This window comes from Primulina huaijiensis, chromosome 13 (genome assembly GCF_012295235.1).
Source record: "Primulina huaijiensis isolate GDHJ02 chromosome 13, ASM1229523v2, whole genome shotgun sequence".
NCBI classification, from domain to species: Eukaryota; Viridiplantae; Streptophyta; class Magnoliopsida; order Lamiales; family Gesneriaceae; genus Primulina; species Primulina huaijiensis.
This window is the reverse complement of record NC_133318.1, coordinates 11,558,621-11,584,318: the sequence shown is the minus strand read 5'-3', so window position 1 is coordinate 11,584,318 and position 25,698 is coordinate 11,558,621. Positions and strand designations below refer to the sequence as shown.

General features: G+C 36.9%; 2 pseudogenes; both read left to right on the top strand.

The window, feature by feature from the left end:
- The window catches only part of LOC140991215 (uncharacterized), a 55,251-nt pseudogene extending 40,875 nt beyond the window's left edge, over window positions 1-14,376 (top strand).
- An 8,531-nt stretch (window positions 14,377-22,907) lies between these two features.
- LOC140991214 (uncharacterized) overlaps window positions 22,908-25,698 on the top strand; it is a 7,887-nt pseudogene continuing 5,096 nt past the window's right edge.

Genomic DNA, 25,698 nt, shown 5'->3' with positions numbered 1-25,698 from the left:
TCTACTTCATCTTCCGATTGCTAAGTAGATCCTAATTATCTAACAACAGATTGTAACGTCCCCGTCAACAATCTATAATTAAATAACACAATAAGCACTAATTTCTCTTAATGGCTTCCATAGCAATATATGTCCTCCCGAACTCTATAAATACCATCGATGTATTTATCCCTTTCTTGTTTATAAAATCCCTTTTCCAAGAGATAACTTATAAACATAAGAATCATTCAAGATATGGCCAGTAAAATGAAAGCGTTAAGATTGGAAAAATACAAATGAACAATAACGAAAACTTATATAGCATAATTCATAAATCCCAACACATGGTTTCTAGTTTTGTTCCATCTTTCCTCTAGACACAAGAATTAGTTCATAATAATAATACAAACAACACAACAACACATGAATCTTAAACAAGACATATCAAATAAAAATAAAGAAAGAAGAACTTAGAACAAGAGTGTGGAGTGCAGGTTATTTCTCTCCAAAGTGTGCAAGAAATCTCCTCAGAATGATGAATTTGAGCTTTGAACTTCTTTGTAGCCTCCTCCCCTCTCCTTTGCTCCCTTCCTACCCTAGATAGTAAATAATAGAAGCCTTTTATAGTCCTAGGCAAGTCTTTGCACGCAAAACACAAAAGTCCTCAACTCCCATGCGCAGCACACCAAAAATCAGCATTTTCCGGACTTTGTCTGTCAACGACCGCGGGTGCGCTATAACACAGACCGCGGGTGCTGTCTAGTTTCGGGGAAACTTTAATCTCCAAGCTACAAAGACCGCGGGTGCGGTGCAACATGTACCGCGGGTGCGGTACTGCTTCGGAAATTTTCATCTTGTGCACTTTCCAATTCAACACTTTTACTACTCCAATTTCTCATTCTAAGCTTCCAAACTACAACAACAAAAACAACAACAACTCACATAAAACCTTCTCAAGAATCACAAAATTCTAAGTTAAAAACAAGTAATAAAAGTACAATAAAATGCACTTATCAAACTCCCTCAAACTTAATATTTTGCTAGTCCCGAGCAAAACAAAACAACACAAACAAACAAATAAGTCATGAAATATTTTAAAAAACTTGGCCTCAAGATAAATTAACCAACTCTTCATGCATTCACAAATCAAAACAATCCAACCAAATTTTCATCCGGATAAAATCATGCAATTGGTTAAATTTTTTTTTTTTTTTAACTTATAATATCTTCAACTCATGTTTCAAAACATTATCAATTTATTTCAATTTTTACAAACACAAATCAAGAGGTCTTTTCCGGTAAAGATTTGGTTCAAAGCATATTCATTCAAGAAAAGAATACCCAATAAATATTTGATGCAATGAGGTGTGTGTTAAAATTAATCAAGATTCATACTCAATGGAAGTGTTTATCGATTGTCCATAGGCTAGATCCTCCCAATCACTCTCCACTAGTATATTGGACAACTATGATTTGGTCAATAGGATTTGCAATGCTTGTAATGTTAGGCCTTGGCTCACGGCTACAAATGAAGATTAGGAATTCAAATAAGGGAGTAAGTTGAATTTATATCTTTTGCAAACTCCACTTTTTCTTTTATCTTCAATTTTTTTTTTTTAGGAGAATTTCAATTTCTTTAATCCTTTGAATTCTTACTCCCTTGAGAAGGTAAGAAATTAGTGTTTAAGATATTCAACAGGGTGGTAAATGTGGGATATTTGAAAGAACATCGAATGTGGGTCTTTTACACATTTTTACGTGTGCCATTCGAATTCATATAAGCTTCAAAGAGGTGACAAATGATAAATCATTTTTATTTGGTGGCTTGAAAGGCTCAATCGATTAAAAAAAATATAAAAAAATATCACCTAAATCATAGATTGTCCGTATTTCGTCTCGAGTGTTGTTTGGCTAGTTTTAGACAAAATCTCAATTCACCAACACAAAGTAGAATCTAATCATCGTGAAAAAAATGGTGTCTCAATGCATCAACCAAATACATATATATTCAAAAGAAAAATGCTTGGCTTCCTAGAAATTCAAGAACACAATTCTTTTCTCATATAAGCTCAACAGGGCTTCAAATGGATATTTATGAATAATATAAATAGGCCCAAGTAAAGTCAAAGATTGCCTCAATCATCTATGTGTTTGAAACAATTTATTTCAATGTCAAATGAAAATCACAGAGTTGTATAGAAATTATAATTCTCAAAATTATAAAATCTCATGATTGTTCTCTAGATTTTTCAAATTGATCAATTATCATGAACGTAATGCATGACTTTTCCTCTTAATGCAAAATTTTTCTTTTCTCAACATTGGCCATTAAAATATTTCATGACTAAAAACACTAAAAACACACAAGCAAACAACTCAAAAGAAAATAAAACACACAAAATAAAACTAAAGAAAACACAACACTCAAATAAAACTAAATTAAACACACAAAATAAAATAAATAAACAATATCTCCCCCAAACTAAAACATGTGCATCGTCCTCGATGTGAATAAGCATGAAAGTTAAAGAAATACACATATCTATGGCAACGACCGTCAGTAGTCATTGCCATCGTCATCATCTTCATCATCTTGTGATGGCTGTTGTTGGAACTCCGGCGGGTGGTATATGGGTGGCCACTGAGGAGGAGGTGGGAATGGATTACCAGAGGTTGAGGCTGCTGGAAATTGCTGAGCCAAGACTGACATAAAATCCATCATATAATCCATAAATGTATCGGTCCTAAACCGAAACGCATCCATGTCTTGACGTTGATTTCGCATTTCCTATTCCAAATGGGTCAACCTATCTCTCATATTTCCTGGTTGCGGTTGTGGTTGTGGCTGTTGTTCTTGAGCTTGAACATGGGCACGTCTTTGTGCAGCTCTTCTGTTAAATTCCCTTTCAGCTCGACGTGCCGCCGCTTGATCACCTCTCACTGCCCTATGTGGTTGAATTACCACAATGACATTTTTCGGCTTCAACATTTCTTCATTCACAGCCCAAGTCACTCCTGCATTTTGGCATAATGCTGTGATCAAAGAAGGGTGGAGGAGTCCACTAGGAGAGTTACCATTTGCATATTCAAGCATCGAATTCTGGAGCAATTGCCCTAAATCAATTGCTCGTCCCGTCATAATGCAAAAAGTAAGGATAGCTCTCTCCTTGATGACAGTGGTGGTGTGTTCGGTAGGCTTGATCCTAGCAGAAATAAATGAATACCAATCTTTGGCAACAGTTTTCAGATCAGACTTGGCTAGGCTGACATGCACCTCATCCCTTATTCTCCACTCAGCTCCTTCTATGCAAATTGTTTGAAGAATATGATTATAATCAACATGCTCAGCCCGATATTCTTCTGGCAAGTGACAGGCTTTACCAAAAACCAACCTATAGGGAGACATTCCAATAGGCGTCTTGAATGCGGTCAGATAAGCCCATAGTGCATCATCCAACTTCATTGCCCAATCCTTCCGGTTTGTATTGACAGTCTTTTCCAGTATTTGCTTAATTTCCCGGTTGGATACTTTAGCTTGTCCATTCGACTGAGGATGATATGCTAGTGCCACTTTGTGCTTCACACTGTATTTAGCCAAAAGTGAGGTGAAAATTTTATTGCAAAAATGCATACCTTCGTCACTTATGATGGCCCTCGGTGTTCCAAATCTGGTGAAGATGTTCTTGTGCATAAACTTAACTACAACACGAGCATCATTAGTACTGGTGGCGATTGCTTCCACCCATTTCGAAACATAATCTACAGCTAATAATATATAAAATTGACCAAAAGAAGGGGGAAATGGTCCCATGAAATCTATGCCCCAGACATCAAAAAGTTCCACTTCCAAAATATTTGTCAGTGGCAATTCGTGACGCCTAGAGATGTTTCCTAACCTTTGGCACCTATCACATGATTTCACTAAGGTGTAGCTATCCTTAAACAAAGTCGGCCAGAAAAAACCTGATTGCAATACCTTAACTGCAGTTCGTGTAGCTCCAAAATGTCCATCGTATGCGGATGAATGACATTGCTCAAGAATTTGGTGTGCTTCGACACCGTCAACACATCTCCTAATCACTTGGTCAGCACATCTCTTATACACACAAGGATCATCCCAGAAGAAAAATTTGATATCATGGAAAAACTTCTTTTTCTGATGGTGGTTCAGATCTGGAGGAATAATACCACAAGACAAGAAATTCGTAATGTCAGCGAACCAAGGGAGTACTGAACTTACCTCGAAGAGTTGATCATCCGGAAATGTTTCCTGTATTACTCCTTCTTCTTTCCTAACCTCTATCTCAAGTCTTGATAAGTGGTCAGCCACTTGATTCTCTCTACCCTTCTTATCTTTGATCTCAAAGTCAAATTCTTGCAATAGCAGTATCCACCTTATCAAGCGTGGTTTCGCATCCTTCTTGGCAAATAGGTAGCGAATGGCTGCATGGTCAGTAAAAACAATTACCTTTGTGCCGATCAGATATGGCCTGAATTTATCGAAGGCAAATACTATAGCAAGCATCTCCTTTTCAGTCGTGGTGTAATTTTGTTGTGCAGCATCCATAGTACGGCTTGCATAATAAATTGCCCTGAACATCCTTTCTCTTCTTTGGCCCAATACCGCACCAACGGCATAGTCACTTGCATCACACATCAGCTCACAGGGCTCCTTCCAGTCCGGCACTATCATGATTGGTGCTGTCACCAATGCCCTCTTGATTTTCTCGAAAGCCTGCAAACAATCATCATCAAATATGAATGTGGAATCTTTCTCAAGCAAATTACATAAGGGTTTAGTGATCTTAGAAAAATCTTTAATAAATCTCCGATAAAACCCCGCATGTCCTAGAAAGCTCCTTATTCCTTTGATGTTCTTTGGTGGAGGAAGTTTTTCAATTGCACCCACCTTGGCTCTATCCACCTCTAATCCCTTAGATGATACTTTATGTCCCAGGACAATGCCCTCTTGGACCATAAAGTGACATTTTTCCCAACTAAGAACTAGGTTCTTTTCTTGGCATCTCTGCAACACAAGGGATAAGTTATGTAAACAGTGATCAAATGAAGAGCCAAATACCGAGAAGTCATCCATGAAGACTTCCATGGTTTCCTCCACCATGTCTGCAAATATAGCCATCATACACCTCTGAAAAGTGGCCGGTGCATTGCATAGCCCAAAAGGCATTCTCCTAAAAGCGAACGTGCCATAGGGACACGTAAAAGTAGTCTTTTCCTGATCCTCTGGTGCTATAGCTATCTGGTTATAACCTGAATAACCATCTAAGAAGCAATAATAACAATAACCAGCAAGTCTATCTAGCATTTGATCAATAAAAGGCAATGGAAAATGATCTTTTCGGGTGGCATTGTTCAATTTTCTATAATCCATACAAACTCGCCAACCAGTTACAGTACGAGTAGATATTAATTCATCATGTTCATTTTTAACCACAGTTATTCCACCCTTTTTCGGTACAACTTGTACAGGAGACACCCAACTGCTATAAGAAATAGCATATATCACACCAGCATTCAACAATTTAAGCACCTCATTTTTCACTACTTCTTTCATTGCCGGACTTAATCTCCTCTGATGGTCCACATAAGGAGTATATGACTCCTCCATTAAAATTTTATGCATGCATATAGTGGGGCTAATTCCCCTAATATCAGAAATCGACCATCCCAAGACAGTTTTATATTCCCTCAATACTCTCAATAATTTATCTTTTTCATTAATAGTAAGGGAGGAAGATATGATTACCGGATATGTCGACTTCTCTCCTAAGAATGCATAACATAGGTGGCTTGGCAGTTCCTTCAAATCAGGAGATGGTGATATTACCTCTATTTTCTCGTCGACGTTCAACTCCTCAATCAACACATTCGTTTTCTTTTCTTTATGCAATGCTACAAGAGCCACCAGTTGCTCTTTCACTTCCCAGTCGTTTTCACTAACAGCTTCAGCAGCTTCAACCAATCAACTCTCCAAAGGGTCCCTAGTTCCTGCACAGTCAAAGGATACACATGAGTTTATAACATCAATGCTTTTACAAGTACTTACCTCATTTGATCCATTCATGGCATGATAGATATTAAAAATGACTTCTTCTCCACCAACTCTCAAGGTGAGTTCACCCTTATGCACATCTATCAATGCCCTTCCAGTTGCCAGGAACGGTCTCCCAAGGATTAATGGAGCATCATTATCCTCTTCCATATCTAGAATCACAAAGTCTGCAGGAAAAATAAACTTATCCACTTTTACCAATACATCCTCGACGATCCCACTTGGATACTTAAGACTTCTGTCTGCAAGCTGTAGGGTGATAGTCGTTGGTTTAAATTCTCCAAGCTCCAATTTCCTAAAAATAGAAAATGGCATCAAATTAATACTTGCTCCTAAATCACATAAAGCTTTACTACAATGAGAACCACCAATAAAACAAGGAATAGTAAAACTCCCTGGATCTTTCAATTTTTGCGGTAGTTTCTTTTGTAGGATGACACTACACTCCTCAGTAAGCTTCACAGTCTCAAACTCTTGCAGCTTCTTCTTTTTAGACATCACATCTTTAATGAACTTAGCATAGTTGGGCATTTGCTCCAATGCATCAGCAAATGGTATATTGATGTGTATCTTCTTAAAAATTTCAAGGAATTTTGCAAATTGATCATCTAAACTCTTATTTTTGAACCTCTGAGGGTATGGAATGGTAGGCTTAAATGCAGGAGGTTGTACAACTTTTGTCTTAGAGTCCTCAACTTTCTTCTCTTTTATAACCTCAAACTCAACATCTTCCACTGAATTCTCACTTTCCACCATCTTTTTGGGATTTTAACCTCCAATTCTTTTCCGCTCCTCAAAGTGACTGCCTTGCACTGCTCTTTTGGATTAACTTCCGTATTACTCGGCAATTGACCCCTGTTCTGATCTCTTAAAGCATTAGCCAACTGTCCAATTTGCGTCTCCAAAGATTTCATTGTAGCACCCATGTTTCCTATGTGAGTCTCCATGCTATCAAGCCGAGACTCAGTTCTAGCCATCCTCCTCCCAGATTCAGCCACAAATGTACCTACCAAATCCTCAAACGAAGGCTTTCCCTCCCCTTTCGATGTATTGAACCCCGGGGGAGGATTCAACACATTCTTATTGTTTGCATAAGAAAAATTGTCATGATTTTTCAAGCCAGGATGATAAGTGTTAGGGAGAGGGTTACCTCGATATCCTCCGTAGCCACCAAAATTCCTATTGTTGATATAATGAGCTTCATCAGGAATATGTGGTTCTTCAGTAACATCCGATGCATTTTCAACCTCTGACGTACTAGCCTTATGCATAGCTGCAATTTGAGTTGTTAAAGCTGAAACTTGAGCGGTGAGTGATGTAATAGGATCTATAGCATAAATTCCAGCTTGCTTCTTTACTCCCGACCTCTCAGACGGCCACTGATAACTGTTAATGGTCATCTGTTCAAGCAAATCATATGCTTGATCAGGTGATTTTGCAAATATCGTGCCACCAGCTGCTGCATCGACATTGCCTCTTGTTTGTCCATTCAAACCATTGTAAAACAATTCAATCTGTACCCAATCTTCAAAACCATGGTTTGGACACCTCCTTAACAACTCCTTATACCGTTCCCATGCCTCGTATAATTGCTCAAAGTCAGTCTGCCTAAAAGTGCTTATCTCAATTTTCAACTGTGTAGACTTTGCAGGTGGAAAATATTTAGCAAGAAACTTGGTTGCTAACTCCTGCCATGTAGTGATATTCCCCAAAGGAAGCGATTGGAGCATCCTCTTGCTTGATCCCTAAGAGAAAAAGGAAACAAACGTAATCGAATAATATCATCAGAAACACCATTTATTTTTACCGTGTCAGTAATTTCAAGGAATGTTCTGAGATGTAGATGAGGATCTGCAGTAGCGGCTCCCCCAAACTGATTCTGTTGAACCATGTTTATCAATGCAGTTTTGATATCAAAGTTGTTTGCATTAATAATCCCTCGTGCTATGCCCGAATAATGAGCATTTAGTACCGGCCTAAAATGATCTCTGATGGGTATTGCAGGAGTTGGGTTTTCATTATCTCTGTTGTCAGCCATTGCTTGAATCTCTTCTCTTCTTGCCTTTCTTAATCTTCTTGCAGTTCTTTTTATCTCAGGATCAAAGATAAGCAAGTCAAGATTTTGAGATCTTCGCATGCACTATCAAACAAAAATAAAAACAATTCAATGTTTAATATAATCCAATAAAAACAGCTCTAAATTAAAATCAAGACCAATTGGTAACAATACTAATATAAATTTAAAATAAATACTCCCCGGCAACGGCGCCAAAAAATTGTTGGTAATTTTCTTAATTGCTTGCAAGTGCACAACGTCAAGTTATAATAAAATTTATTTTTGAGTACAAGTGTCGATCCCACGAGGAATATATATATAAATGTATATTAATGCTTGTAATTAAAATAGTCTCAATTTTATTAAGAAAAATTGATTAAATGATTTGTTTGCGAGAATAACTAAATTGACAAAAGATTTAAATAAAATATCACAACAAACTTGTGCAAATAACAATAGAATAAAAGATCTAGAGGTCCGATTTCACGCAACTATCCACCATGTGTTATTTTGTGTAGCTATATTATAAATGTCATTATTATTCATTAGCCAAGAATTCTAAATTCTCTACTTCATCTTCCGATTGCTAAGTAGATCCTAATTATCTAACAACAGATTGTAACGTCCCCGTCAACAATCTATAATTAAATAACACAATAAGCACTAATTTCTCTTAATGGCTTCCATAGCAATATATGTCCTCCCGAACTCTATAAATACCATCGATGTATTTATACCTTTCTTGTTTATAAAATCCCTTTTCCAAGAGATAACTTATAAACATAAGAATCATTCAAAATATGGCCAGTAAAATGAAAGCGTTAAGATTGGAAAAATACAAATGAACAACAACGAAAACTTATATAGCATAATTCATAAATCCCAACACATGGTTTCTAGTTTTGTTCCATCTTTCCTCTAGACACAAGAATTAGTTCATAATAATAATACAAACAACACAACAACACATGAATCTTAAACAAGACATATCGAATAAAAATAAAGAAAGAAGAACTTAGAACAAGAGTGTGGAGTGCAGGTTATTTCTCTCCAAAGTGTGCAAGAAATCTCCTCCGAATGATGAATTTGAGCTTTGAACTTCTTTGTAGCCTCCTCCCCTCTCCTTTGCTCCCTTCCTACCCTAGATAGTAAATAATAGAAGCCTTTTATAGTCCTAGGCAAGTCTTTGCACGCAAAACACAAAAGTCCTCAACTCCCATGCGCAGCACACCAAAAATCAGCATTTTTCGGACTTTGTCTGTCAACGACCGCGGGTGCGCTATAACACAGACCGCGGGTGCGGTCTAGTTTCGGGGAAACTTTAATCTCCAAGCTACAAAGACCGCGGGTGCGGTTCAACACTTTTACTACTCCAATTTCTCATTCTAAGCTTCCAAACTAGAACAACAAAAAATAAAACAACTCACATAAAACCTGCTCAAGAATCACAAAATTCTAAGTTAAAAACAAGTAATAAAAGTACAATAAATTGCACTTATCAACAATTAGCATACCTCAAAAACTTGAAAATATTTTCTTTGCACGTCGAACATACTTACTTGGCGTTGAGAGATTCGTTGGAGCTCGCTTTGGGGCCGATGCTGCATAGACTAACATGATTTTAAGATACTTAACTTGCATAACTTAGACTTAGGTACTCAAGCTCACCACCAAAGTGAATAAATAGCTCAGGACATTCTAGTTCATTCGGGACTTGACATCGTTTAATCATACTAACCATTACATCGAACCCCGAACAATACTTAAAGTGTTGTGTGAACATTTCCCAACAATAAAAGACATGAACTCACTATTTGAACTTGAAAGGAAGGGAAACCAAGTATTCGGACAGAAGGACTGGCGCTCGGGCGGTAATATGTTACCGCTCGAGCCCCAGGTCTTCTGGAGACCTGCACTCGAACAGAAAGAGTGGTGCTCGGTGGTAAAACATTATCGCTCGGGCGCCGAGCTTACAAAAATGACACTCTCAACAGTGAAGGTGGCGCTGGGGCACCGAGTCTACTGGACTCCGCGACTTGCATCTTATTACTCCTAATACGATTCTTTAACAAATCCATCAAGACTCATCCTAGGACACTATGACACTGCCTCGACTCCATAAAAACGTCCCAAACGTTCCCAAATAAACGACGCACCTCACGCAATACAATAAAACCCATAACCTCAAATTTTGACACCAAAATAGTTTTTACGACTACTCGTTCTCCCAAGTGCCTAACGACACAAAAAGAAACGTCAATAACTATCCCAACATCATTAACAATATACATATACGCAGCAGCGATCACCCGTCGATCCCCAACAAAGCCTGCAACAATAAAACTTCAAGAATTCATCAATAACATATTTTTCGGAAAAACACAGTTTGAGCAGTCCCACTAAAACGCCCATAACTCACTCAATGTTTATTCAATATTTTAGAATTTTATATCAAATCGAAGGTATAAAAAATTTCTACGATTTTTGTGTTGAAAGTTTTCGCGAAATCATGACCAAAAATTCGCAGTATTTAAAAAGACAGCAAAAACGTGATTTTTAGATCCAAAAACGGTTTCAAAAGTGATCTAAACATAATTGCTCAAACTTCTACACAACATTCACATGATTTTCATACAAAATACATTGCAACGCCTACTATGACATGATCGACGCAGAAAGAAACAGAATATACGTGCCTTATGATGATAAACTTTACCGAAACGGCGATACCGAAGCGGAAAAAGAAGCGAGGTCGATCCGAGACGACTTGGCTCGATTTTTCTTTGAAGGAAACCAGTGAAATTTGCTTGAATTTCAATGGGGAAGTGGGGCGGCTGCTAGGGTTCTTAGGAACCTAGGTTTTGCTCTCTCAAAAAAAATAAAATCTGAATGAATTATGTGTGTGTGTGTGTGTTGATCGGCTCTAGGTGTGTGTAAAAGTATGTAAAGCGTGTAGTGTGTGTGTGTGGCGTGAGTTTGTAGTAATTAGGGAATAAATTTGCTTAAATAAAAAAATTAACAAGCTAATTTAAAAATACTAACTCTCCCTTGATAAATAAAACCTCTAAATTTAAAATAACTTGTACAAGTGCCAAAACTTTAAAAAAAAAATTTAACAAAATCATAAAATATCTAAATAGATGATTTTGGCTCTAAAATATTGAAACTTAATAATTAAATTAATGCGCCCCGATCCTAACTTAAAAATAAAATACTCTATTAAAATTGTCCAAAATCGTCACCGGATCTTTTTCTCAATCCCGCCTCGAATAATCGCCTGAAACATGAAACTTGAAAAAACATTTTAACGTGCATCATATAACATAAGTAATTTAAAATAATGCATTTAAATAAATCATGCATGGTAAAAATCAATTAATCAAATGATTTAACAATTAAATAAATGTATGGGTTATACGTGTACAGAATTTGGGCACTACAGTTATTATGTCTTGGTGCAAATTTGGTAAAGTTTGGTAAAGTTTCGAGTCAATACGAGTCAAAATTGGGATGTACGTCTAAGCTTTAAAAGAGAATTGGGAAAATAATCGAGGGGCTAAAGTTTACATCTAAGAAATATCTATGGGAAAGTTTTAAGGTGATATGTTAAGTTTGGAATGATTTGAGTCGTTGTTTTAAGGTCTAAGGACAAATACGGAAAGTTAGGGTTTCAGGGGCAAAATGATCATTTTACACCTGAAAAAAATGTTAGACGTCCTGACAGTACCCTGAATACTGTAAATAACGTTAAAATTTTTAGTTCAAATTTTTATGAAATTTTATGATGAAACGTTAATGCTAAAATATATGTTGCATGCTTGGTTTAAAAGAATAATGATTTATATGTGCATGAATTTTTGTAAGTGATGGAAATATGAAAAGTTGAAGGAGGAGAATTGTTTGTGACTAATACGATGATATGTAAGGCCAAAACTCAGTTGACGGGTGAGAGTGTCGTTGATGTCCCTGTCGCTCGGTACCGTGGTAATACGTAGATGGATTCATCGACCTACAGTTAACACGAAAGTCATAATTGAGGATCTGAATTCAATAAAAAAAGAAAACATATATGTATATGATGAAAAGAAATATGGTATGATATGTTGAAAGGAGAATGTTAAAGTTTATGTTCATAAAAAGCTATTTTATGAAAAGTATTTTTACTGTTGCTTGTGAATATATATGTATTACTTGCTATCATGGTTAAGGTTTGTTGAGTCAATAGAATCACTAAGTGTGATTGATGCAGGTGAGCATGAAATTGATGTTAATGGAGGTCTTGATGGTTGATCTGGCTGGACTGAAGGTGCAGACAAACTGAGGACCGTCGCTAGTTATTCGCAAATAAAACTATGTTTATGATTTATGATTACTTAAAGATTTTTATGGCTTATGATGCTTTTGAAAGGTTTTTGAGAGGATGTTAGAGTTAAGTTTATTTTTGAAATAATGTTAAGTTTAGGTTGGTTGACGTTTACGATTTTATGCTTTGAATTACTTTCTTTTGGGGTTTTCCAATAATAGTTGGTTCGTTTATTTTAAATGGTGCAAAAGTACTTTAAAACATAATTATGTATATTTCGGCCGAAGGTAGTATGAAGGAAAAAAATTTAGTATATTTTAAAGAAAAATGAGTAGTAGACGTTTCACTAAATCTGTGCAGATACCATGATAAGGAGATGTGTGGCGGAGGAAGAGATGAGGTCGATTCTTAGTCATTGTCATGACCGTGAGGTAGGTGGTCATTTTGGACCCACACGGACGGCTTCCAAAGTACTTGAATTTGGCTTTTATTAGTCAGCTATCTTTAAAGATGAACGTTCATTTGTCCTTGCTTGTAATAGATGACAACGAACATGTAACATTTCTAATCGTCATGAGATGCCTTTGAATAATATTATCGAGTGCGAAGTTTTTTATGTTTGGGGGATAGATTTCATGGGACCTTTTCCATCATCTTTCACAAAAAAATACATTTTAGTTGCGGTTGACTATGTCTCCGAATGAGTGGAGAAGGAATCATATGCCATGAATGATGCTCAAGTGGTACTGAAATTTTTAAAGAAAAACATATTTATATATTTGGAACACCACGAGAAATCATTAGTGATGGTAGCATCCATTTTTGCAATAAACTTTTTGAAAAACTTTTGGGCAAATATGAGGTCACTCATAAGATCTCTACTCCTTATCACCCCCAAACAAGTGGTCAAGTTGAGGTGTCAAATCATGAGATCAAGAGAATTCTGGAGAAGGTTGTGGGAGTGAACCGAAAAAACTGGTCATTGAGGTTAGATGACGCGCTTTGGGCATATATGATTGCTTTTAAGACACCTATAGGCACTACACCTTATAGGATGATTTTTGGTAAAGCGCATCATTTACCTGTTGAGTTAGAGCATTGAGCTTATTGGGAAACTAAAGCTCTGAACTTTGATTTTGCTCTTGTAAGTGAACACAGGTTGCTGAAATTGGAGGAATTCAAAGGTCAAGTCTACGACCTGGCGTTGACCTACAAAGAGCGTACAAAGCAAGCACACTACAAGCGCATTAAGCCGAGAGAATTCAAAGAAGGTGAAGTGGTGCTGCTGTAAAACTTCAAGTTACGCCTGTTTCCTGGAAAACTCAAATCAAGGTGGATTGACCCATACATGATTACCAAGGTGTTCTCCTATGGAGCCATAACTTTAAAGGATGGGAATAATGACCCGTTCATAGTCAATGCTCAACGGTTGAAGCACAATCTGTGTGGCATAGTGGAGCCACAAATTGGAGTCGCTCGATTCCAAAACAATCAGAACTGAGAGGGACCTACAGTCTAGCTCTAGACTTTAAATTGATAATTAACTTCTTTCCTTTCCTAATCATTTTCTTTTTATTAGTTGAGTTTTAAGATAGAATATTGTTGTTATTGTTTATTATTTTTATTATTCAAAAAATTTGAGAGCTAAGAACCAGAGGTACTCGCGCTTGGGCGGTCTTTTTGGACTGCCCCAACGCAACACACGGGTAATTTGGGACAGCGAGCTTCGCACTAGGGCGGTATTTTTTGACCCCCCCCCCCCCTTCAATTTCTCTAAAAAATTCGCCCCTCACTCTCCATCTCTCACTCTCAATTTGCAGGTACTCCTCGATTTTCTACGTTCCCTCGCCACTCAAGCACGCTGGTGACTCCGCTCCCCTTTCAGAATTTGCACGACACTTGTGGTGGCTTGCTCGCCTCTCCCACATCCACTTTCCTCCATGGCTTCCAAGAGAGATAAGGTAACACATGCTTCTTCATCCGATAATAGGGGAAAATTTGTGAATGACGAAGCTCGAAATTGGTATATATGAACACACCAAGTTGCATAGGCGTCTCATTCCCGAGCGGGGGTTTGTTTTCTCCACTAGATCGTTACATCTTCTGCATGATATTGTGAACGAGGATGGGAATATTTTTGTGCTACACCCTAGGCTGCAGTGGTTCCAATCGTGAATGAATTTTATGCTAACGCCGCTGAGCGGACCGATGGGAAGGCTATGTTTCAGGGTAAGTTAATATCTTTTGACTCAGCTACCTTGAATGAATTTTTGGGTACCCCTGCTGTTGATGAATCGACATTAGATGAGTTAATAGACAACCCATACTTTGAGATAATTATGCGAACAATCTGTTATCCGTGGGATATTTGGAAGACTCTTAGTTGTTTTCTCGAAAAGTATTTGTTGTCTAGGCATGCGATGTGGTACGCTTTTCTTTCTAAGCGGTTCATGTTGGTGTCCCACACCAGGGACATTCAGAAGGACTGAACCATGATGGTATATGCATAGATGGTGGGTATTCCGATCAATGTAGGCAGGCTAATCTACTCTCAAATTCAACAGTCCATACACAGCCCCAGCATTGCCCTATTTTTTCCCACTGTCATTATAGAGCTGTGTGTACGAGCCGGGGTCATCGTCAATGTGGATGATGAATGGTTGCAACCGATGAAGACCATTGAAGACACTTAGATGGAAACAAAAAAGGGTAAGCGCGCCCTAGACTTCCCAGAGGTGGCCGAGGATGAAGCCGCAAATAGCCGCCCACCACTACCCCCACAGCCCAGATAGCAGGAAATTATTGATAAAGTTGACGAGTTGTATTCTTTTAAGGTTCATCAAGATCAGTACAACGCCATCAACAGCGCTTACTTGACATCGTTGGAGTCTTTGGTACGCAACATGGCCTCGCACATGGGCCTCGACACATTGGCATATCCACCACCATTGGCATACCTGCCTTCGTTCCCATTCTGTTATGCTTACCCCTAGCCAGAAGATCAGGAGCCCGGTGTTGTGCCACCCGATGAGGATTAGGACGAGCAGTGATCAACGGAGTCTTCGTGCTTCCTTCTCTTTGGATTCGTTTTTATCTATTTTCATTTCGATTGCATTCTGTTTAGCATCCATTTTAGTTTACTTTGTTTGTGTGTCTACCTGTTTTAGTGGTTTGTGCAATGGGGACATTGTACGCTTTTATTTGGGGGGTGGGTGTTTAGTTTGGTTATTTTGTGTTTATTTTATTTTATTTTGTTTGTCTTTTCGTATATGTTTTATATGTTTGTCACATGAGAAGTGGTCAATATTTGGTGTACGTGGTAGCCAATGATGATGTTTAATTGATCACATATATGCACATTGTTATTTCAGAACACAAGTGTTGATGCATGAAAATCTTGATTATTGTTGCACGTACATTGGCCGTAGTGTTTAAGTTCAAGTCGCCTAATGAAATTGTTGCACGTACGTTGGCCGTAGAAGAATGCATGACATAGGGAAATTTTAAATTGCTTGTGGGGAATTTGAGATTCAATTGGTGGCTTGAACTTGAACACGTTCCTTGACACGAACACTTCCTAACAGCACACAAATGAGTTAGGCACATTTCTGTTAAACCAATACATTGGACTGAGCTCACCGAGAATAATTGTGTTGCGATGCTTGTCACCCTTTTATCTAACCCTATTTATGCAACAATGAGACTGGACTGAAGCCATAATTCTATACCTTTTATTCCTATCTGAGGGAGTACAGAAAAATAAAAAAATTACGCTGCACGGAAAAGAAAAAAAAAAGAGATGTGGGGGAGCCAAATAAAAGAATGAAATTATATTCCTAGGCTAAAAGGATGGAAATGTATGGAGTTGAAGAAAATCATATGCAAAATCTGAATGTGCACAAATGATATACCATTGTACTCCCCTCGTTTCCCCGTTTGAGCCTAGTCAAGGTACCCCGATCCGGTGTTGATTTATGCCTGACGAGTCCTAACCATCGTTGCTGCGAATCTGTAACTAATGAAAAGGGATGTGAGAAAGGGATTCATACATTGACGTGTTGATTGAAGTCTCTTACAACATTGAAAATTTTACTGTGGAAATGCATGATGATTGAGCCAACATTATACACACACAAGTTTTAAATCCATGAAAGATTGTAGTGTTGAAACTTCGAGGTGAAATACGGAACTAGCATTTTGCGTTATTGAATAAAATATGTGTTGATATTCGTTGAGGCAGACCAAAACCATGAATGCACCGACATGGAAAGACAAGGCCAAAGCATTCCTCATGAAGTATTTTCCTCCTTCGAAGACTATTGCGAGCGAACATAACCATCTTCTCTCAATTCGACCAAAAGTCAATCTACAAGGCCTGAGAGTGCTACAAAGATTTACTGCGGAGATGCCCATATCATAAGTTGCATCTTGGGTTAGTTGTCCAAACTTTTTACTATGGTTTAATATCGTCTAACCGTACCATGACGGATGTTGTGGCCTGTGGGAATCTGTTGAGGTAAACGACCGAAAAAGGATATGAATTATTGGAGGAGATGATTGTTAGCCGTTATCACCCTCAGTCCGAGAGGAACAATCAGATGAGAAGTGCATTAGTTCACCAGGTAACTGATTTTTCTGTTGTCACTGCACAATTAGAAGCACTGAATAGGAAAATAGACATTTTGAATGTGAGGCGATGCGCTTTCAAGAGATATTATGTGATAAATGTGGAGGAGAACATTCTACTAAAGAATGCTAAGACAGTAATCCTTTATTTAAAAAACATTTTTTTAAGTAAAAAAACTACTTAAATCAAACGGGCTCCAAATATAAAGAATACGCGTGCATCTGCAATTATGTATATGAGGTTGGTTGAGCTCAAGACACGTAATGCAGTTTTTACACCTAAGCTTTCTCTCGCATTGAATTTTAGGGTAAATTATTTGAAAGGGGATGATTATTTATTAATAAATGTAAATCAGTCAATAAATGAATAAATAATGAATGTTTTATGAAAATATCATATTATATTTTCATAAAACATATTCAAAATTATGATTTTAAAACTGCATCCCTTATTTATTGCCCTTATGACAATGGAAAAGTGATAAATGCTATTAAAGATTCAATCCTAAATTCATATGAATATAAATAAATATTATAATTGTGAAATGATTGATCAGCATCAAGATGTACGTATTCAATTATTGGGTTGAAAGAGATCGAGAATCGAATTTGGGCACAACTGTTATGCCATGACAAAAATATATTAATTATTATGATCATAATTCCAGCCCATCTTCACATGCAAATTGGATTGGCGTTCCACGATAGATACCAACCAACCCTTATTTTCTATAATTCCTGCTAAAATCTCTCCTAAAAACATGATCGCGCATTATTTGAATTAAATTTTCTCACACTTAATTCTGTCACTAAATTATTATATGGTTTGAATAATTATTATACAGTTCATTGTTTTCAATTTCTTTATCAAACCATACATAAAAACGGAATCCTCGGAATAGTAAACAACTATTTATTTATTTTTAACTAGTTCCCTGTTTTCCGTATTTATATATTTGGAATAATTATTTAAACTTGATAACTTTTATTATTTTCAAATTTCATAATTTTTTTATTAAGATTGATATATACAAATTTAATAATATAGATATATAAAGATAAATAAATAATTTTATAGATTTAAAAGATTTTTAGAGGTAGATAAGATATGTTAGATATAGATAAGTTATAAATTTACCAAAATAAGTTTTTATGATATTACATTATTAAATAAAAATTTTGTGTTTTTATAATTTTATAAGGGTATTTTCGGTACTTAATAAATGTGAGAACAAAGATACTTTAGGTAGTTAGTGTAAGACTTTCATAAGTACCTAGCATATCTTGGCTTGCGCAGTGCATACATAGTAAAATGTTTTTGATATTAAATAAATTTTTTTGTTAAAGTCTAGAGATCATATCAAATAAAAAAAAATTTAAAAACTGTTTTTAAGATTTTTTTTTTAATGTCAGACGTGATATGATAATCAAAAAATAGATAAAAATAAATCAATATTTTATAGGTAAACGATAGTTATAGATAAATAAAAATTTATTAAAATTGTTATTATGATATTTTTTGATTAAATGATGATGAAGTTTTTTTTAACATTTTTATAGGGGTATTTTTTATTTATCAAAAATTGCAACATGACCCAAAAATTAGTTAATATATGTCCCCCATGTATTATCATCAGTGTTCTAAATGACGGTTGACAAAGCACTGTCTAGGAGGTAGGTGGCCCTCGACCGCCCCGCCTACGTATGAGACAGTTGTTTTAGGCGGTCCAAGCTATACGACAGTAGTCAGGCGGTCGAGGGGCGTGAGCAGACGGGCCAAGTGAGACAAAAATTTTAAAAACCTAATCAAAGTCAACTAATTTTAAAACTCAAAATCCTAGTTATTTAAATCACACACACTTTCTTTTTTTTAACTTTTATTTCTCAATATCAACGACTAAGCCCACGACACAAACTGGCCATCCCCGCCGCCGCCAGCAGCAATAAGCTTTAGGTTATGCATTGTATTTATTATTTAACATATTATTTTATAATAATTCAGATTTTGTGATTGAAAAATCAATTTTTTTCCTATTATTATTGATTTATTGTTAAAGATTAATTACGGAAAAAGATGAACAACCGGAGTTAGAATTTAAGCCAAAATCTAATGATATTGTTTAAGAATATGAGGTGTTGTATAATAATAATAAAGAGAAAATGGATTAGATTACATGCAAGTTGTGTAAGAGATTTATTAAAGGATGAGTTTATAAGATGAAACATCATATTATGGATATTGTAGAACAAGTTGAAGTATGTCCTGAAGCATCCAATGAGAAGTTTATATGTTTATTTGCACATTATCTAGATGATATTATATTGTATAAAGCTTCGTTATGTTTAAACATTATTTAATTACATATTTTACGTAAAAAAAATGATGACTATTTGTGATTGTATTGCATGATTATATACGATTATCTATATAAAAAAATTTACTTAAATCAACTGCCTAGGCACTGTCTGGGGCGGTAGACGGTCACCGACTGCCTCGCCACCGCATTCCTTCATTTACAACATTGATTATGANTCATAGGTAGTTAGTCTAAGACTCTCATACGTTATAATAACTCGCATATTTCGACACATGATATGTTCATATATATTAAAATGTTTCGAGATTCAATAATATTTTGATTAAATTCTAGAGATCATATCATAATAGAAAAAATTAAAAATAGTTTTCGTAATATTTCTTTTAGGTTAGAGGTGATATGATAATATAAAAAATAAAAAATAGATAAAGATAAATGAATATATCATAGAGATATGATAGTTATAGATAAATAAAAAATTTACTAAAATAATTTTTTAATATTTGTTGATTAAATGATGTTGAAATATTTTTGTAATTTTATAGGGGTATTTTTGGTTGATCAAAAATTATATTATGACTCCAAAATTTTTTAAATATTTTTTGTGAATTCCAGAGATTATATTAAAAATTTAAAATTTTTTTCAAAAAATTATATTTTTATGTTATGAAATATGTGATTATTTAATTTAAAATACAAAATATAGTTATAGATTTTTATTAGGATATTATAAATAAATAAGATGTCAATTTACTAAAATAGATTTGATGACTTTTTATTAAATAAAAAAAAGAATTTTTTGTAATTTGAAAAAATTATATTTTTGGTTTTTCACAAAACTGACGATGACGTCAAAAGTTAGTTATTTTAGGTATTTCAAACTCGATAATATAATATGTATAATAAAAATAGTGTATATATATATATTGTAAGTGTAGATATAATAATATATAATATAGGTATATGTATGACATCATTTTTCGGCCAAAGTTAAAAGGTTTTAAATCACCTTAAAATAGATTCTAAAAATTGTATACTGCAAAATTTCGAACAGAAGACCATCAATAAGAATTAAGATGTCAAAACAAATAATTATTTGTTAGTTTTCCACCCATTTCTTTTTCTTTTTAAAAAATAAAATAAAATAAAGATTAGGTCATATATCCTAATTTATTTTTTAAGATACTTCTCTAATAATTTAATATATAGAAACATCTCACAAACTTTAGTATCCTAAATATACTATTCCAAAATTTATTGAGTTGGTATCATATAAAACGGGTAGATCCGATTCATATTTGAAGTGCAAAGTAATACTTTTGACATAAAAAATATTATTTTTCATGGATCTATCGAATAGGTGATATGTTTCGCAAAATTGATATGTGTGATCATCTCATATAAGCTTTTGCGTAATATATAAATCTTGACCCAAGGTAACTTATTTTAAAATAATTCCTTATAATCTCTTAGAGTAACTCAAACAAATTTGTTTGTTTGGTTGAACCAATAACTAGAACACTCCAAACCCATATTGCTCTGACAGATTAGACAGCCCGTATCAATCACAGTCGAGTGCGGTGCAATTCTCAAGGTGGCCCGGGTAGTAAGGTACCGGAGTGCTTGTACGAGGGTCCGGGCTACTGATTACTCAGGAGGTGAAATAATGCCCGGCTAGTTGAGGAGAGTGCCCGACATATTGACTTTGATCTGGGCTAGTCAATTAATATCCCGGGTCATTCATGACCCGGATCCTTATAGGGGTATCACCACCCATCTTTAAAATAGTCGGGCTAGAGCTTGACTCCCTGTCCCGATCCGTCATACTTGTTCTTTTGTAGAAAAATAATTTAGAATGTTAAGAGCATCGGGTGCTTCAAATATCCCAGAGATGGGACGATATACCAGGGTCTGATACCATCCGGGCTTAGGATAATATGCCGGGGCCTCATGTCTCCCGGACTTAAGATATTTTGTCGTTTAGTATCCTCGGCTGATAGGGCTATTGTCATGATGACGTGTACCCTAGCATTAAATCTCGCCGAAAAACGTTCCGTATTCCGAGAAGCCGATAAGTCTGACACTTTGATATTTGCGCGTGTCCTTTCACCTGCCTGCACAACTTCAAAGATCCATCTTGACCGTCCGATTCACTCAGATCAATGGTGAAGATTAACTCCCTCCCCTTATATATATATATAGTAGCTTACTAGTTTTTCAAAAATCATTCGCAAATTAAAACTTGTGGTCAAACTCTTGCAAATTTTCTCCTCGAAGCTCCGTTGCGCAAAATCATCCACCTTCGGCGATCTTACACCGCTTTCCTCCCCTAGACTCGTAATTTTTCTCGTTTTTCTTTAAGTTATGTCTGATTCAACCTCCTCCATCTCAGGGGCCAATGCGCGAGGCTCTCCTAGTGACGAGTCCGCCGCGTTGCACCTCCGATTCATCTCCTTCCCCGCCTCATCGTCGTATTTCCACCCAAGTTTCCAAAATACCCTCGGCCTAACAAACCAAACCATCTTCTTCCAAACCTACTTCCTCGGGCCTCTTCCAAACTCTGAAAAAGAGCAAGAGTAAAGGCAAGGCCCGGGCTTCTGACCCTCCATCTACCGAGACCCCGGAGGCTCCTTGGTTCTCCTCAATGAGCAGCACCTTGTGCTCGGGAGCGGACGAGGAACTAAGGGCTCTCGGCTCCATCCCCTCTTCCTTTACCATTCTGATACCTGGTACCTCTGATAGGGCAAACAACCCTCCTTGTGGATACATCACCTTCTTTAGGGACCAAATTAGAAATGGTATTCGGTTTCCCATCCCCTTCTTCTATATCGAGGTAGCCAAGTTCTTTGGTGTGCCTATCAACCAGCTTCACCCAAACTCCTTCCACATCATGGCCTCGGCCTATGTCCTCTTTCGAATGCACAACCTTGTCATCAACCCCCTCATTCTTCACTACTATTATATTAACAGACTGGGAGATAATGCCTTCTCCCTGTCTGCCCGGCTTAATGCTCGATTTCTTGAGGATATCTCTTCTTCCCAGAAAGGATAGAAAGGACGTTACTTTTTTATCCAGCTCCCGGGTCCTCTCCCTTGTCTTACCGGGTTCCTTCCTTCTTTGCCTCCACAACATACCCTCCCTAAAGTCTACAAATTTGAGGAATTTTACACCCGAAGCCAAGACTTGGTGGAGGATCAAAAATACTCCTCCTCCACCCTTATCTCCTAGGAGAATTTTGTTGCCTATGGGTTGAGGCCCGGGCTAAAGACCCAACAAACCGGGCAATTGATGAGGTGGATGGCTTGGGCTTTCAACCCGATAACTTTCTTTATTCCTGTCTTTACCGTATTATCTTATTTATATTAGTAATTTGAACTAACCCCTTCTCTTTTTTCTTCATGTGCAGATAACTCCATAATGCAAGAGGCCTTCGCTAAGAAGTGGAGGCTGAAAGAATAGTTAAGGAGAAGAAGTTGGCAGCCCGGAAGGTTGCAGCTAAGAAGAAAAGGCAGGCCAAGGAGTAGGCGGCCTGGGAAAAAGAGACAACCTGGATGGAGTCCCCACCGGAGCAACAGGCCTTCCAGGTGGAGTCCCAGGACTCTGAAGATCACATCCCTCTTCGCCTGAGGAAGCGAAAGACTGTTTCAAGCCCCGAGCTGATCTTGGTGGAAGATAACCAAGAAGGAGATCAAGGCTCTTCCCAGGCGAACCAGTCAACTAGCCCTCCTCGCCAACAGCCTACTCAAGAGTTCGGCTAGGAGCCTCTTGCTTCTTCTCAGCCCGCTCGGGCTAACATTTTTTTGGAAAGGGCTACTCCTACAGGGCTCAAGATTTTCAAACAACTCCTTATCCCGGATGAGGAGACACATTTAAAGAGTTCCCGAGCCACTCCAAAGATCTTCGAGGGTTCCAACAAGATCTTGGCAGTAAGTTGTTTTTCTCTATCTCTTTCTTTTTTTTTTTTTGCTGACTTTTCTTGTACAGGGTGTCCATCTGATGATCTCGGCCTTTGAAGAGGTGGCCGCCACAATCAATGTCACCAATAATCGAGCCCGGCAATTCCAAGATGTCCAAGAACGACTCGAAGGATAATTGTCCCGGGTTCAAGCCCTTCATGCAGATGAAGTGGCTGGCTTGGTGCTGACCCCGATAAGGCCAACCAAGAGCTGGAGAAATCCCGGGAAGCTAATAACGCAGGCCTCATTAGGGAGGAGACCCTTCAGGGACACTTATCCGTCCTTGAAGGCAAGAACAAATCCCTGATGGAGGGCATAACAGAACAAATGTGCCAGGCAGACACTGCTGAGAAGGCCCTGGCTGAAGCCGAACAGAACAGGGAGCAACTGAAAAACTCCTTGCTCTTTTCTCCAAAGGCGACTGTGGTAGACAAGACATACCCCCTTTTCAAGACCGATTTTGACAAATGTCGTGTACAATTTGAAGAGGCCGGGCTCTTGCCTCAGGATAAGAAAGACTTCCCTGATTTCAGCCGGGCCATTGCATCTCTCCCAAAATATGGAGAAGAGGAGAAGGCAGGCTCCCCAGAAGAAGAAGAACAGCCAGGGTCTAGGGAAATGGACTTAGAGTAGGACTGTAATTTTCTTTTATTTTCTTTTTTCTGTAATTACTGACTTCGGGCTTGAAATTTCAATTTCCTTCAATTGTTCTTATAATACTGATAAATCTTCAAAGACCTAGATAATATAATTGCTCGTATGCAAATAATCAAAAAAATTTCTAATTGTTGAGAACTAACCAGGAATTTTAATAAGTAACTGGGATAATGAACCATGCTCCTGAGTAAAAATCCTGGTGTTTTTAAAAAATGCCCGAAGTGTAGATCTTTTAAGCCAAGGTGCAGAATTTTGTATGAATAACCAGAATATAGAAACCATAGGCCGGGGATCGTGTCCTGAACTTATTAGATAACCAAGGTACGGAGCCTTGGACCGGGGGTCATGTCCCGGGACTTGGAATGGTCGAGATGTGGTGCCCCGAGCCAGGGTGTAGTGTCCTGGGATTTTAATGGTCGAGGTGTGGTGCCCCGAGCGAGAGTGCAGTGCCCTGGGCTTATAATGGTCGAGGTGTGGTGCCCCGAGCGAGGGTGCAGTGCCCTGGGCTTGTAATGGTCGAGGTGTCGTGCCCCGAGCCAGGGTGTAGTGCCCTGGGCTTCTAATGGTCGAGGTGTGGTGGCCCGAGCCAGGGTGTAGTGCCCTGGGCTTATTAAATAATCCCGGTCTTTGTACCTCTTGGACTAAAATATAATAACCATACAACACTTTTATCTGAGAATAGATATTTCATTATACCTTCGAAAAAATAATTACATCTGTCAAAAATAATACTTTTTTTAAATGAAAAACATTCCAAGGTCTTTTTAGAGCATGTTCTTGAGCATCTTCAAGATCAAATGCTCCCGAGCTAACTTTTCGAGTTATTTTGTAAGGCCCTTCCCACCGAGCTTCAAGTTTTCCCACATCTTCTGCCGGATTAACTTTCTTCATAACCAGATATCCTACTTGAAAATCTCAGATTCGTACTCTCTTGTTGTATGATTTCATAACTGATAAACATAAAAATTGTACATTAATTAAATGTTTTATAATATAAATATAGAGTTTTTGTTTTATTAAATGTTTAAATATTATATGTTTTATAATAAATTGTATAAAATATAAGCTGTTGTGTAATTACAAGTTTTTACTATTTTTTACAGGATCGATAAAACAAGAATAAACTTGGCGTTGCAAATGAGATTAAGATGATTCTTGGACCTGTAGAAAGTTTATTATAATATCTACAATATTGTTGACAAGCATGAGATAAAAATCCTCTCACAATTGGGATCAAATTAAGCAACAAATAAAGTTACCAAAGGAGTGACAGTTTTACCATGCTCTAGTATTTTGACCATATCTCTCAAATTACTTGGTCAAATGGTTTGAAAAAAATACCACAACTAGACAACTCAATTATCCACATGTTTCTTTTTATGTGAAGAAGAAAATTTGGAGAAGAAGATTTTCAAAAGTGATGTGTAATATAATATAATATCTTGGAACCAATGAAGACTTATGTGTAAAAAAAATAATATTTTATTTGTGGTTGTCTCCCAAAATTTGGCTATAAATAGGGGTGCATTGTAATGTATTGAGATATCCCTCATTCTATGAACAAACCTTTGAGTTCATAATATTTCTCTCTATATTTTTCCTTTATTTCTTCATTTAAATACAATTAGCATGTTAATTTCATATTCAAAGTTTTACACTTTGAATAATGAATAGCTAACTTCCTAAAGTTGAGATGATAAGGTGAAACTCTTGGCATGATAATAAGGTT